Source organism: Xiphophorus hellerii, chromosome 20 (genome assembly GCF_003331165.1).
Source record: "Xiphophorus hellerii strain 12219 chromosome 20, Xiphophorus_hellerii-4.1, whole genome shotgun sequence".
Classification (NCBI taxonomy): domain Eukaryota; kingdom Metazoa; phylum Chordata; class Actinopteri; order Cyprinodontiformes; family Poeciliidae; genus Xiphophorus; species Xiphophorus hellerii.
The window spans coordinates 9,981,769-9,996,536 of record NC_045691.1 but is presented as its reverse complement, the minus strand read 5'-3'; positions in this window follow the sequence as shown (position 1 = coordinate 9,996,536).

The following is a 14,768-nucleotide window of genomic DNA, read 5'->3' as shown; positions in this document are numbered from 1 at the left end:
TTTTAAATTATTATCACATTTGGGATCTGTGAGAATGTAAACTCCACATGATCACATGTTTGCACATGAGCCTAATTTGAAAATGCTCAAACTTAATTAAAAAAGGGACACTGTTTTTAGATGTTAAAATCAATAACCAAACAATGTTATGTTTCCCTTGCAAACCACATTAGTAATTTAGACTTGAGTGGCATTTCAGTCTTGCAGATGTGTTCGATATTTAGAAATTACCGTAACTTTGTGATCCTCACATCAAAGTAATGTTTTACATTGCATTGCTGTGAAAAAATTAAATGCTAAAATTAAATCAAAGAATATTTGTCTTCTCAGTTGTGTACTTGTCAGGGTTCATAGATGTATTTCTCTTCTACGATGTAGGTCCATATAACACAGTTGACCCCCCGCAAACCTCCGGCTAAGTATCTGCTCGCCTTTGCATGAGAACACAGCAGCTTTTCCACCCTTATTAAAGACACTGCCAGAGTGACTCAGAGCCAAGAGTCCTCTATGTGACTACACCCAGCCTCTTTCCCCTGAAAACTCATCTTCTTTCTATCAAGAAACATCTAAAAGAGGTTAAAATGTACTATCAGCTGGTCTGCCCAGTCAGGTTCACTTAGCAGGGACATGGGGATCTGTCCCTCTTAGTGTTCCACATAGATTCCAGGAACACCTGAGGCAGTGGGGAGGAATTCTTAATGTCACAAATGAATATGTAAATACCACTGCGTGTCATAACACATGCATTAGTCATACTCTGATCTAAGAACAGCCAGGATGCCAAACTGCTATCGCTGCACAAGTAATGCCTGAAGAATCCAAGCTTCACTGTGAAAGGGTGAGATTTGGAAACTTTCAGCCAGAACCATATCATTATACTTTTCACAGACATTACCGCCACATAGGTTCTATCACAGAATGAGAGATAAGAAAATATGACTGTAAGGGAAAAGACAGAACACATTTTAAATACTTCCTCATTTGTCAGTACTATCAGCCTAATTAAAACTGTATTTCCATTGGAAACTTTGATCCAACTTCTAATCAACATCAAAGTAGTTCTTCCTTTGGTGCTTTCCCTCTGGTTTAACCTTCAAGTGGAAAGTGAGCAGTTGTAACACATCTTGTGTAATTTCCTGGAAATTTTAAATGTCCAAAATTACACACGATTTTCAGTTCTGAGCTTTATGTCCTTTGGACACATTAGAACGTAGGTGAACATAGAATTATTAACTCCTAGATGGAATGATTTTTGGGTAGAACAACTAATGTGCATTGATGTGATTGACTTTTATCACAAATTAAATTCTCTAAAAATGTTAATTATTTTCCTGGAGTGCTACCAATTAGCTTCACTGGCAGGAAGTCATTTGTATTTAAGACTTTTTTTTTCATTTTACATGTTAATAAAATACCATAAGTTATTAAATTCCTTGACAACCAGTGGCGTTTAATGATATGGGCAACATGGGCAGCCGCCCAGGGAGGCATCTTGTCGGGTGGAATGAGAGTCCTCTCCCACCTCCCCACAGTGGCCCCTCCAACAGCACTGGTCTCCTTAACACAAACTTTTGAGTGAAACTGTAGTCTATGTACACAATCGTGGCCAATGAAGTCATTATGCTTCTGATCATTATGCCCGTTTTACCGTTCTCTTAAAGAAGAGATAGATGTTTTTTTTTCATGCAGTAAATTATGACCTACAATTACATTTGGTCATGCATATAAATGTGTGTGTGTATTTCTAATGAAACATGCTGCATTGCATACCTTTATAACTCCTTCATTAAATCACTTCTCTAAATTTCTGATGTAATGCTGTAGGGGCAAAGGTTGCACTCAGTCCAGGGTTTCATCCCCAAACCAATGGCCAGAAATTGTAAAGTATGTTTCAAAGGAAAATTAAATGGAGAGGTTCTACAACAGAGGAATCAGACATAGTGTTTATAGTGTCAGAGCCTTACGCACCATTACTGCACAAATAGATGGAGCTGTACAAAACTAAGGACACACACATGAACTCAGAAACATACACATTCTCACAAGTGGATGGAAATAATTAGTGGAGAACAAAGCTGAAAAAATGTGAGTGGGTAAAAAATGTTGAAAACACAAGCGTGGTAAATGACCTCATAAACACCCAGACCCATCTCTTTTCTTTTCTTTCCATCTCCCTCAGTCACTGTTTTACAAAGATTTCAGTTTGTTTTTCCCTCTGGTTTTGTTGTAAGATGTAAATGAAGAACATCAAAAGACTCTTTCTCTCTCTCTCGTAAAGCCCACCCCTCTCTCTTTCACCCACTGTCAGTCCTCCTTGGCTGCTTACTTTCTTCATCTGGTCCTCATATGGGCTTCATTCCCCCCTACTGCAATCCAGCCCAAAACTATTTCCTCTTTCAATTTCCAGGGGAAGTTGTTAAATGGTTTCTGAACCAAACAAGTTTTTTTTTCTCTCTCTCTCTCTCTCTTCTCACTTTTCTCAATTCTCTGCTATTTTTCAAACTTTTGCACTGTTTAGACAGCACTTATAAGATGTCAACCAAAAAAATCTTAAAAACTATAAACACGTACTTGAGTGAAATAATAGCTAATATAATTAAACTTTCTATTAAGAAACAGATCTATCCAGAGGAGAACATTTGAAAGGGATGTTAACATGTAAATAGAATCATTACCGGAGTGAAAACATAGCTGTTAAGTAGCTTGACTGTCCTGTGGTAAACTGGTAGACTGTCTCACACACATGCATCCACACAGGCATTTTGTCCTGAGAATGCAGTCAGGCGAGAAGGAGAGCTATAGCTACAGGGCCAGAAAAGCATGCTCATCTGAAGGACAAACGCTAACCAGGCAGACTTTCCTCATCTCCCCGTCTCTTTCCCTCCTACCCCTCTCCGAGCCTACTCCATGCCCTCTAACCTCGCTACCAGTACAGAGAACAGAGAAAGAAGAAGATCTATAAATCCGACCCCCCCAACACCACCTCCCCTCTTCTCTCCACTCCCCCTATTTGTCGTTAGCAGCGGTGAGGCAAGGCTGGAGGTGGTTGGTAGCAGGTCTTCAGAGTAAGCTGTGATGACAGGTGTCACTGAGTTTCATGGGCGGACCTGTGACGAGTGTCCTGCTCACTTACAATCCTCAGTTTGGCGCTTTTCACAAGTTACAAACTGATGAGTGCCAAAAGAGGGTAGCAGTATGCATCTGCCCAGCTTGTGTTCTCTTAAAGCTGGTATATGGTTTTTGCTAAAGCATAAGAATACAAAAAACTGTGATTTAAAGCATCTGAAGAGCTACATCTCTCCACAGGAAAACTTAAGTCAAGGGTATTCATGTGCACAGATGGACAGAAACACACACACACGCCTACACACGCACATACTCTCCCTCAAGCCTGGCACCACACACACGCCGGCTGCCAAGCCAGTTTAGTGTAGTCTGGAAGAGCTGCTCTGTCTCAGGGCAGGGACAATGCAAACAGTGCCTGTAGCTCCTTCATGAAGTGGGTAAAGTAGATTTGCCACAGGACTAGAAAGAAGAAACTCACAGACATGTCTGTCTTGTTTAACATGATCTGCAAAAAAGCCTTTGTCGGGTGGAGAGAGGTTGTTCACACTCCATAAAGTCTGCTCCAATGACAAATGATGACCAAACAGCTTTAATTAGGGTTGCTTGGTTTCTACATGCACATGGTCTGGTGTTGGATTCTCATAATGGCATACAGTCATTTCTGTGATCCAAATTAATTGTAAGAAAACATCATTGGCTTGTTTCTGCCACTTTTTAAGTGTCAGACACTGCTTGTTATGTCAGTTTGTGTTGTTGTCATGTGAGATCACAGGGTTTTCATGCTTTTTTCACACTTAGCATGTGATGAGGACAGGGAAGTGCTGGAGGAAGGCTGACAAATTCAGGAACAACAATCATCTTATTCCCAAATTAATCATGAAGATCATGACTTACAACTAATAATGGTGTTGTTTGATATGATATGATATTATAAACATTATAATATCATATAGTATCATGAGCCTCAAAAGTATGCAAGCAGTTTTCCAGTTCTGATTTTCAGTAAAAAAACAAAACAAAACAAAAAAACATGCAGTTTCAGCTGCTAGGGACAATCCTCTTGTCCCAGTCAGCTCCCCTAGTTATGTGATCATAGCATGAAAAATCAGACAGCATGGCACAGGAGGAGATGACTATTCATCAGATCATGACAAGTGCTTCATTTCCTATTACACTAGGACACCCATTGTGCATGCACATACTGACGAAGACTCTCCTTTGTGTTTGGAGAAGAGGGTTGCCCTACCTTCTTTTATCCCAGAGCCTCAGTTTCAAAAGGGTTAATGAGCGCAAACTTGGAACGACTATTTTCTGACAGGATGGCTGCCACTCAACCTCTGAGTAACGCATGCTAAAGCTGGCATATCCACTGGAGGCCCGTCCTGCAGTCAGTCAGCATACACACTACTCCTTACTAACTCTTTTCCCTCTGAGCTGCCTGTCCCTGCTGTGGCAAACAAACGGTCAAAGCCCACTTCCACCTTTTCACACTGTGGCGTGCTCAAAGGGAAGCTGGCAGGGGATGCAAAAAGCGCTGTGTTTGTTTAAACATGCCTTTAAAAACTAAGGGGGGGGGGGGCTGTTAAAAGGGAAGGCAAGAAGGGCTCTGCTACAGATAATGGAATATGTGCAATGGAGCTGCTAAGTAGGGGCTGCTTCAAGTATTACTGTAACTGCTTAAAGCAATTAAAAATTACATCAAAGATTTTTAAGAGCCCTAATGCCTTTCATTGTGCATCATGATGAAGCAGAATGAAATACCGATAATTTGTCAATACTTCTACTTTAATGACATTCTTTTTTTGTTGTTGTTTATGTGATCTTGATATGTTGTGGCCAATATCTTTAAATATCAAATGAATTTGTGGTTTGAGTGACACATTATGGGATCATTTATTTATTCATAATCAATAAATGTGCAGTTTTGTCAGTACCCTTGTTGACTTCAGAATTACACCAAGTCTGTAATGGCATTTTACATCTTAATTTGTGTCATTTCCTTGTATAACTGACTGTGAGTTAATACAGCCAGTGACATTTTCACAATTCACTGAATACAGTTCATTCACATCTGTCTAAAATGGCGAGCAAGTACAACTTATTTACTATTTTTTAGTTAATTTTGCAAAATATCTTTTTTATTCTTCAGAATCTTTTAATTTTACATCTATAATATATCTTGCCTGTACTGTTAAAAAAAAGTCAGAATCTCATCATTCATTTGAACAGATTCAATGGAGATATTCATTAAGATTACTTTCTTTTGTTTTTACTGTACTGGTGGAGCGTATGAGAGTAAGCATGTGTTAAGTTATTTTGCATGTCTAATAAGACAGTTTTTTCATGGTTGATTTTGTGCAGAACTGCAGAAAGACACAGCCCTGATCTGTTTGTCACGCCTGGATTCTGTCACAGACTTGTCATCGTATCTATCTGGCTGTTTCAGTGCCGGATAGAACCCAACCAAATTAGGTTAATTTGCAAGAATAATGAGTGTGTTTATAATGTACTAATTAGACTCTAAACAAGAACCTTCAGAATCTTATGTCCTAAATTATTTAATCTTTACTTGGACTTTAATGCATATGTGACATTTAAATATAATTTAGAACGTATTTAGTTTTTCCTATCAGAAACATTAGTTATGACTTTTAATAACAAAAACAAAAGTTTAGGCAATTATTACCTAATTTATTTAGCACACATTTGTCATCTGTGTTAACCATCTCCCTACAACGAGACACTCAAGTAGGCTATTTGCATTTATGCAGATTAAACTAATCTGTTGATCTCCATGTCTGTCTAATGAAGAAGGCGTCATGGTGTGTAGACACGAATGTCTGTGTGCATGAAGAGGATGGGTTAATTAGGGAAACTGCGCTTGGGCTTCCCTAAAAGGTCACACGTTGCCAAGGGCTTGAATACATTCGCCATTCTTGACATGCCACGAAGTGACAAGTGCAATAACAGGATTCGCCCCTCCACCCCCATTTATTTATTTTTTTTTTTCTGCAAAAAGACGACATGATGGAAGGAGGTTTATTGCTTCAATGGCTTAATGTTCTATACTTTCTTTGTTCTAATTGTCCTCATTATTACATAGCCCATGGAGAGTTACTGCATTACTTCAATTCATTTAGGCCATTTGCTTTTGGAAAAATCCCCCTTATTGAACCAGTGCAGCAATAACCTGCTTAGGACTTCATGTACCTTAAAAAACAACATGCCTGCCTGCATGGCCTGTGAGGTGAGCATACTTAAATGTTGTCCCAGTCATGACAAGTGTTGAAAACAAGACATACTTTATACAAAGAACACTGGTTCTGTCACAAGACTCTGAGTTGGCTGTAAAAAATGTTTCCTTGCTTCGTATTCTCTTTAGTCACTGAGGCTGTCTTCTGTGAGGGTTCCTACTTCTTCATCTCAACAAATGCAGCGTACCTGATAAGGTACATGAGTGAAATGTATTAAACCCATGTGGTTTCATTGAGACAGCATGTAGCAATGAAACATAACCTCATGCTAGCCTTACAGAATATGATAATAAATTTTTAAAAAGGTGCTACTTAGGGGTGTAGTGATAAAACAAGGCCAGGTTTTAGTGAAAGCAACTTTCACTAAAAGTCTTTACGATACTTTACAATAAAAGATGGAATTTTTAAAAATGCCTTTAAATAAAAAAATCACTAACCATGGTTTAAACTAAATGTAATAAGTGTATAATATATGGATCTAAGTTTGACCAGTCCATATAATGTGGTTTTGTGCTGTAGGGGGACTACCTAAGGTAGGTAAGTTTTTTTTTTCCATTTTGTGTTTTCATCAATGGAACTAAGTTTTTATTAATTAATTTAAAACAAGCTCTGTTTTTCTCAGAGTTGAGGCACAATACAAAGTCACTTTGGACATACCAGCATGCACGCACACACTCACAGCAAAGGGGGATATAAAAGTGTCAGATTAACCTAGTGTGCAGATTTTTGGATTATGGAGTGAAGCTGGAGTAAGGCTACAGAATCTGAACGTGCAAGAGAGAATATGCAAACTACAAACAGAAAAGTCCAATCCAAGGGAAATTTTGCAAGAAGCCAGCATCACTTACAATTGTTCAGCTTAAAACCTCAACCTATCACTTTCCCTTTGAAAAACAATATTTACAATCACACAACAAAAAACCTGAATTGTTATAGGGCTAGCCACAAAACCATATTTTTTAGGAACAAATTAATCCAATGTGCCCTAGATGAAAAGTTGTCCATAACAAGACATAAGTCTTATAACAATGTAAACTTGCATCAGCATTTTTAATTCACATTAATGTTGCAAAAGTTGTAATGCTGATACATTTGAATAGTAGAGAGATAAATGTTGTCATAAACATTTATACCCTCCCCCTTTCTTTCTGCTGTGCTGCAGGTGGTTCACCTCAACGGAGTCTAGTGTCAATGCTCAGGCTTGTTAGCATGACATCCAATGATGGCAGATAAATGTATTTCCGTAAGTTGTTTCTTTGCTATTAGCACATTTAGTTTTGTGTACACAGGGTTAATTGACAGCACTAAGACAGTCCCCCTGGCTCTGACTGACTGGGAGCTGTGCATTTCTTCAAATGGCATTGGTAGCACTGGCAGGCAGTGGTGGAGCTTTATCTTTTCACAGATTACTTGTCTGATATTACTGTCACAACATGTGAAACTTTTAATAAACATTTAATAAAGATAGTTGTGCCAAAGTTACATTCTGCAGCTTTAAATGTCACAAATAAGCTACAGCAAGAATCTGTGAAGGAGCATCCATTATTTCACAGCACTGTAAATGAACTTAGTGTTGATGTGAACTCACATTTCTATCAATCAGCTCCTGTACAAATAAGTCAGGACTTTTTAGGGAAGCTTCTAAGTGTGTTTGAAGAGTTGTTGGTCTATCTCTGGTTCTATCTCAAACATTCAAGGGTTTAGACGCTAACAACTGGCTGGTATTAACAGATTTCATACCACCTATTGTGGTGGACCATGAACTGGAATGGGCCAAATCCCAGTCTGGGACAACTTAACCAAACCATGGTATCTCACTTTGTTTGAATAATATAAAAAGAGAAGTTTTTTGCTGACATTTGAAATGACACAAAACAAACAAGCACAGTGTACGTTAGGCAACTGCTCCAAAAGACAAACATGCAGAACTGAATAAATGGATTACATGTTCCACTTGACAAAGTAGCTTTCTGCACCTCTGGGATTTTGCAGTTTGCCAAGTGTTGACTGCCACGCCCCGTTACGTGAATAGATTTGAAGGAGATGTAGGAGGAGGGTGCTGACTGATATTCAAAGTTTTCAAATAGAAACAATAATGTTTTCAGATTTGAAATATATTTTGTTATGTTGATTTTTATTATATAGAAGGAAATAATGTTAAAGAATGTCTTTTTTGTCTTTTATCTTACAGCAAAAGGGTCACAGGCATAAAGATTAAGAGTTTTTAAACTTTTCAGAATTCAGTTACATTTTCTGCTGTAATTAAAGTGAAAGAGGAATGGAACATTTGGACCGCACAGTAATGCTCTAATCCTGGATTTCTTTTTCGGATTATTATAAATAAATACTTCCTAAAAGCAGCGGTAGGACTTGTTGAGGTGGTAGCTATCAGTTACGCGCTGGCAGACCCTTTCTGTATGATACAAGCAGGGCGCGCTGCAGCATGCTTCTGTTACACATATAATATTTTGAAAACTGTGGGAATTAGACACAGTATCTGCAGTTATGCAGCCTATTGCTTTTCACTCATTTTGTAGTTTGAGAGAGTTAAACTTCAACATTGAGTGTCAAATTTTTATCTATACAAAACTGTAAAAGAAAATAACCAGGGAATAAAGTGTTATTCTTGTCAGAAACAATGGACAAACTAAAATGCATAATTCTTTTACAAAAACCAATTAATTCAAGTTAATCAGCATTTTTTCTGAAAAAAAAAAATCACACATGCCCAGACATACTCTATGTCTACTGGGTGATGCCCCCCTTTTCCCAGTCTCTTTGAAGTTTTGGACCTTGCAGTAAATTCTCCAGCTCTTTTATGCTTGTTCCCATTTTGATTAGTGGGGTTAACAAGCCGCTCCAGTTCAGACTAATGAGACTGTACCGTGGAAAGGGGTCATCAGAGAAGGGGTGTGGATAAGAAAGGATGAGTCAGTCTCCTTCCTGTTGCATTAAATTGGATGGAAGGGAAATGTTGTTTGTATCTAAATGAACAAATAAACACGGTGCAATAAAAACATCCAACATGCTAAATTAAAAATGGACAAGCCTTCTCTGAACTGAGGATAATGTTGAAATAAGATTGTTTTGTGTCGAGACAAACTCAAGGTGCATTCATTACAACATAGAGGGCCTTCTGTAGCCAATCCTGCTGTGGACAGATGGGAAGAGAGAGAAGTGGGGTCTCATTAAGACAGGATGTACCAGGATGCAGTAAAACGGCTACTTTCCTTCACTCTCATTCACTTTTTTTTCTTCCCCGTATTTACACACTCACTAGGAGATCACAACCAGATGGACAGGAGATATTGCTAAAGGAACTGAAAAATGTATCTTTAAATATTTTCATTTATTAATTACTTATGCTATTGTCTGTGTTTATTGCACTGATCTGTTACATTTTGTTTAATTTCCTTATTCTAAAAAAAGTAATTGAAGGATTTTTGAAATGGCCTGTGGAATATGATACTATTCATACAAAACCAGACATTTAAAGATATTTTTACATTCAGGCAGTAATTTTTGTATGTAAAAATAAAACAAGCAAAAAAAAAAAAAAAGATAAGTGAATGTTCAATACGTTGAAATCTATGTAATTAAATATTCCAAATTAACATATTAAAGTCCTGGCCCTAACCAGAAATAGTCAATTTAATTATTGATAGCGTTACATGCAGATAGTCTGCAGTTCATGGATACAGTATGTTGCCATCACTGTCACCATGCTCCACCCATAACTCCAATACAATGATGATATCACAAAAGAGTACTGCAATTTATCAGTGCCATTCTTGGTGAGCTGAACAAGATCCTACATACTTAAAACCATTAAGTATTCTCTGAGCAGAATGTGGATGAGTAGGTGATGAACACCTAGTTTCATATGAATCAAAAATGATTTATAACCCACTTATAAAAGTATGAATGTGTGTGTGAATGCGTGAATGTCTGAATGTAGTGCAAAGGGGTTCAGGGTCCTCTGGACTTGATAAAGTCAGACCAGTTACCTATTTACAAAAGAAACTTCATATTTTATAACAACATGGAATTTAGTTTTGAAATTCCATAAGTTTTCCAGTAAGTACTTCATATTTTTTTATATTCCAAAATTTGTTGAATGATTTGTAAATCTATTTTTTCTGTATTGCAGGTTTAGTTATTACTTATTTTCAGTTGTGCAATTATGCTGAGAGAAACATCTGTAGCTTTAACTGACCTATTTTTTATGGCTAGCCAGTGAATCCAGCATACAGTGTTTAGACAGCACTTTTTCCAGTTAATTTAGATTTGGTCTAGACAGCTCTTGAATTGACTTTTTTACCCCAGCCACTCCTGCTCACAGCAAAAGCTCAGCTGGTTGAATAAAAGTACAATGAAACTCCTCTTATACCATGGTTGGTATTTAAAAAATAATTTGAAAAAAAAAAAAAACCATACATTGGGAATTTTGAGATTAATTACACAGATTGTAACTATTATTTGCTATGTTGTATCAACATGTAATAGTTACTTTCTGTTCCATTATTTATCCTTATTGAATATGAGTACATATAGAAGGCCAGAGAAACAGTTGAAAAATGCAGAAAAGGACCCACACATGCATGAAAAGACTGAAACATAGGCCTATGTACTGAAGCCATCAGTCTTTGTAAACAATTATCCTGCTCAGTAGATGCAAAGTTGACAACCTCAAATTGCTTTAAGGTATAAAAAAAACATATAACAGAATAAGTATATTTAGGATAAGACATAAACAAACCAGCTTTAAAAGTGCTGATAGTACCATAAGATGTGCATTGGCCTGGACATAATGTTTGAAAACTGCATAATAGAGCTTCATAACTTAACCCTGGGGCTCCTGTTAAGTACATAAGTGTTTTGTGGGGGTTGATACGCACCAGAGACTTTGTCTGTCATCGAGGTCCTACAAAGGTTAAATGTCTTGACCAAGAGGTCAGACAATCATTTAATGAACATATCTCATACCATCCTTTGTGTGTTAGCATAGCGATCTGCTTTGATGGCTGGCCAAGTGAGCAGACCAATGAGGAAATGATAAGAAGGGGAAAGGGGGATGGGAAGGCTGTCTTGTCTTGTCTTCAGCATCATCTTCCCTCCCCTGCTGTGTCTGTGGTCATCTGCTGTGTTGTCCTAATCGGGCCACTCAGCACTGACACACAGCATACTGCACTGCAGTATTGCATGGCTCTCAGTCTCAAAGTATTGCTGCTTCTGTCAGTCTTTTGCAAAAGGTTTGGGGAAAATAAGAAAAAAAAAAAAAACGGGAAAAAATATCAACCTTTAAAACCTGAAAGAAATGTGTCACAGTGTGGCTGTATCTTTTACTTTGCAATTTAAATTCTTGCTTCGTTATTTTTTTATTCTTTATCCTATAATTCTACCCATATATATTTTTCCAAATCACAGACAGTTAAAAGTTATAATTACTTGTTAGAGGGATATTTATTTTAAGTATTACCTTCAGATATAATGTCAAGCCTGTTATGTGGAGTGATGTAATAAACATTGATCTCTGTAAGGAAAATAATTATATGCTTGAGTGTGGAGGGTGAGTCTTTTAATTTGTATTATAGAGCTCCATCTATAATTTAATTAGGCAGCACCTAAAGGAAAATAAAGAAAGTGAGGGGAGGGGTTAGCAGCACAGAAACAGTGGACATCAGGATCATAATGATAATTCAATTAAAAGGTTACTCACCTACTGATTCACTTCGGGGTAGTGGATGGATGCTGCTGCTCGTGATGTATCTCCCAGCTAGTCTAAGCTTTCACAACACTGCCCAACTGCAGCTAGCATTTCTCTCAATGTGTGTATGTGAGTGTAATGACAACAAAGGGACCCCCAAACATCTCCCAAGGCTCCACTACTAATTGGTTAATTAATCCTCACAGAGCTCGTCTGTGTAGCCAAGGGCTTTTAGTGTAGAAGAGGAGGGAAAGAGGTAAGGACAGAAGGCTGGAGGGATATGTGAGTGTGGGGGGACAGAGCGTGTTTGACAATGATATCAAGAGAATAGAAATGATCCCTCAAAGTAACACATGTCTCCCATTATGTTGTAACCACTTTGTTCTTAAGAAGACATTCCAGGTTTATTTTCATTTTTTGAAACAATTTATGATCATTATTTTATATTTGAATGGTGGGGTATTGAGTAGTATTTTTTGCTTGGAAAGTTTTTCCCCCTTCTTCAGTTTCTGCTTAGGCCTTCTTCTGTCTCAATTCTGTCCTACTCTGTCTCTTTTGTCTGCTTTGCTGAGATGGGTTACAGTGGGCCAGAGGGAAGGGCAGTCAAGTATAGTGTTTGTCTTAGTGATACTCACTAAAAGAGACAAGAATGTAATTTGCCCTTAGCTGCACCACAACACATACATCATTCTTGCATAATTTGTTGATTACACAGGGTTAAATTAAGAGTTTGAAATATTTCAGTGTGTTTCCACACGATATGATTTGGTTATTTTACTTTAAGATGATTTCTGCAAAAAAGTGGGATTATTTGAGTTTTAGAAAAGTTAGTGAAGAAGGAGGAGGATATAAGAGTGCTTTATATCACCTTACTTGGTTACTTTTAGTTTCTCCATAAAAGCAATAAGCAATAGTAGGCAGAAAAACAAACCTTTCCAGACAATGTGAAAGCAAAGGCATCCTGCTGGATTTTTTCCCATTGAAACCAGACCTTTGGGAAACCCCTCGTTCAGAGTCTTACTGATATCAGATCATTTCAATTGGAAAAATGTTCCCTGATTTCAAAACATTGATTGAATGATACTTGTAACTCCAGGCTCCCATGTGGCAACAGAGCATGGATTCAGCCTCCAGATCAACATCAAAACTCTCATGAGAGTCATCTGTCCGAGGCAAAAGTCTGAAACCTCATGACAATAACCTTTGCAGCACTTGACAAATTTAATTGAGCACAATTTAGAGGTGCACAATTTAGTTCAATGTGGATCAAGAGGAAGTTGTGAGATTGAAGCAGGTGAATCGTTCATAATTTAAGTTCTATTATTTCATTTTATTGTTTATGGGGCCACAGTCAGTGATTTTTGTCTGCGGAGAAAAGGTTACATGTATTCATCTGCTTGATGTGTGATGGCACAATGTTGATTATCCGGCTACTAGTTTAGACTGAATACTAATTAAACTGAATGAAATTAGATGCAGTTGATTATTTTAAAATTGGACGAGTAAAAATATATTGTGACTTGATTTTTTTTCAGACCAAATGGCAGGCAAAGAAAAAGTCTACTGCTACCTCTGATTTAAATGTAAATATTTAAGTCAGATGTTTATAATTGAATAATAACTTCTGTATGAACTAATTTGAAGTTTTCCATAATGTTTAATATCAATTTTAATCATCAATAGAAAAGGCCAAAAAAAATGTATTACTTATTATTGAAGATTAATACAGTCATCAAAAGTCTTCTTTTCTGGAACAACAGCAATGTCATATTTCAAATGGATTCCACAAATATAAATTCACATGAGTTGACAATCATTTTCACTTTCTCCACCCTTACTATTCCAGAGATTTATTTGTGCATGTACTCTAACAGTTCTGAGATTTTATGACTCAGGAAAGTGTTCATGGATTCTCATTTTTCATTTTGGTCAGGGACTGGCTGTCAGAACAAGGAAAATAGTCATGTTTTGGAAAGCATTAACTTTTGAGCCCTTACTAGAGAGCAATGCTCCTGCCAACCATATCTCCAAGGATTGCAAGTAGTATTACTGATGCTTTGTGAGTAAGTGTGCGAAAGTCTATTGCTCTAAAACAACATGCTGCTGTTTACTACTCAAAATATCAAAAATGACTTCATATTCACTGGCACAATAGGACCAAATTACATGGCCCACACACAGATACTGAACCAGTGTATGTTTAAATTTAGCAGGGAGTTACTGCCATAAGCAAAGTTTGTCTTTCACACATGAACAGACTTCATGTGAAATCTTCTGCAGTGAAAGACAGTGAAATCTTCTGCTTGGGAAGAGGTTCAGTGATTACAGTTAAAAGATTTTGATGACTGAAAGAGAATACACACACATTTAATCCCCTTCACGCAGCTGGTAAAACAACCAACAGGTATGGATTCAGCTGCTTTGTAAACACTGACTTTCTAAGAGTCTGCGTAAAAGTGCAGAAGTGTCCTAGTAAAGATCTAATGTGCATTTTCTCCACAAAAGTTTGTAACTGCTGTTTAAGCAGGCAGGATTACATCATATACAGCTTGACTATATTTAGCTTCAAAGCCTGTTGCACAATATGTTTGTATAAAAGTGAGTGAGAAACTTGAGACTGAACTTAATCCAAAACCACCAAATTGCCCATCAAAAAAGCAAAACTATTGTTTGGATCCCTCACAAAAACCTTCTTCGCCCTTCTAGGTTGTGAATGTGACACAATAATCAGACTGCCGATC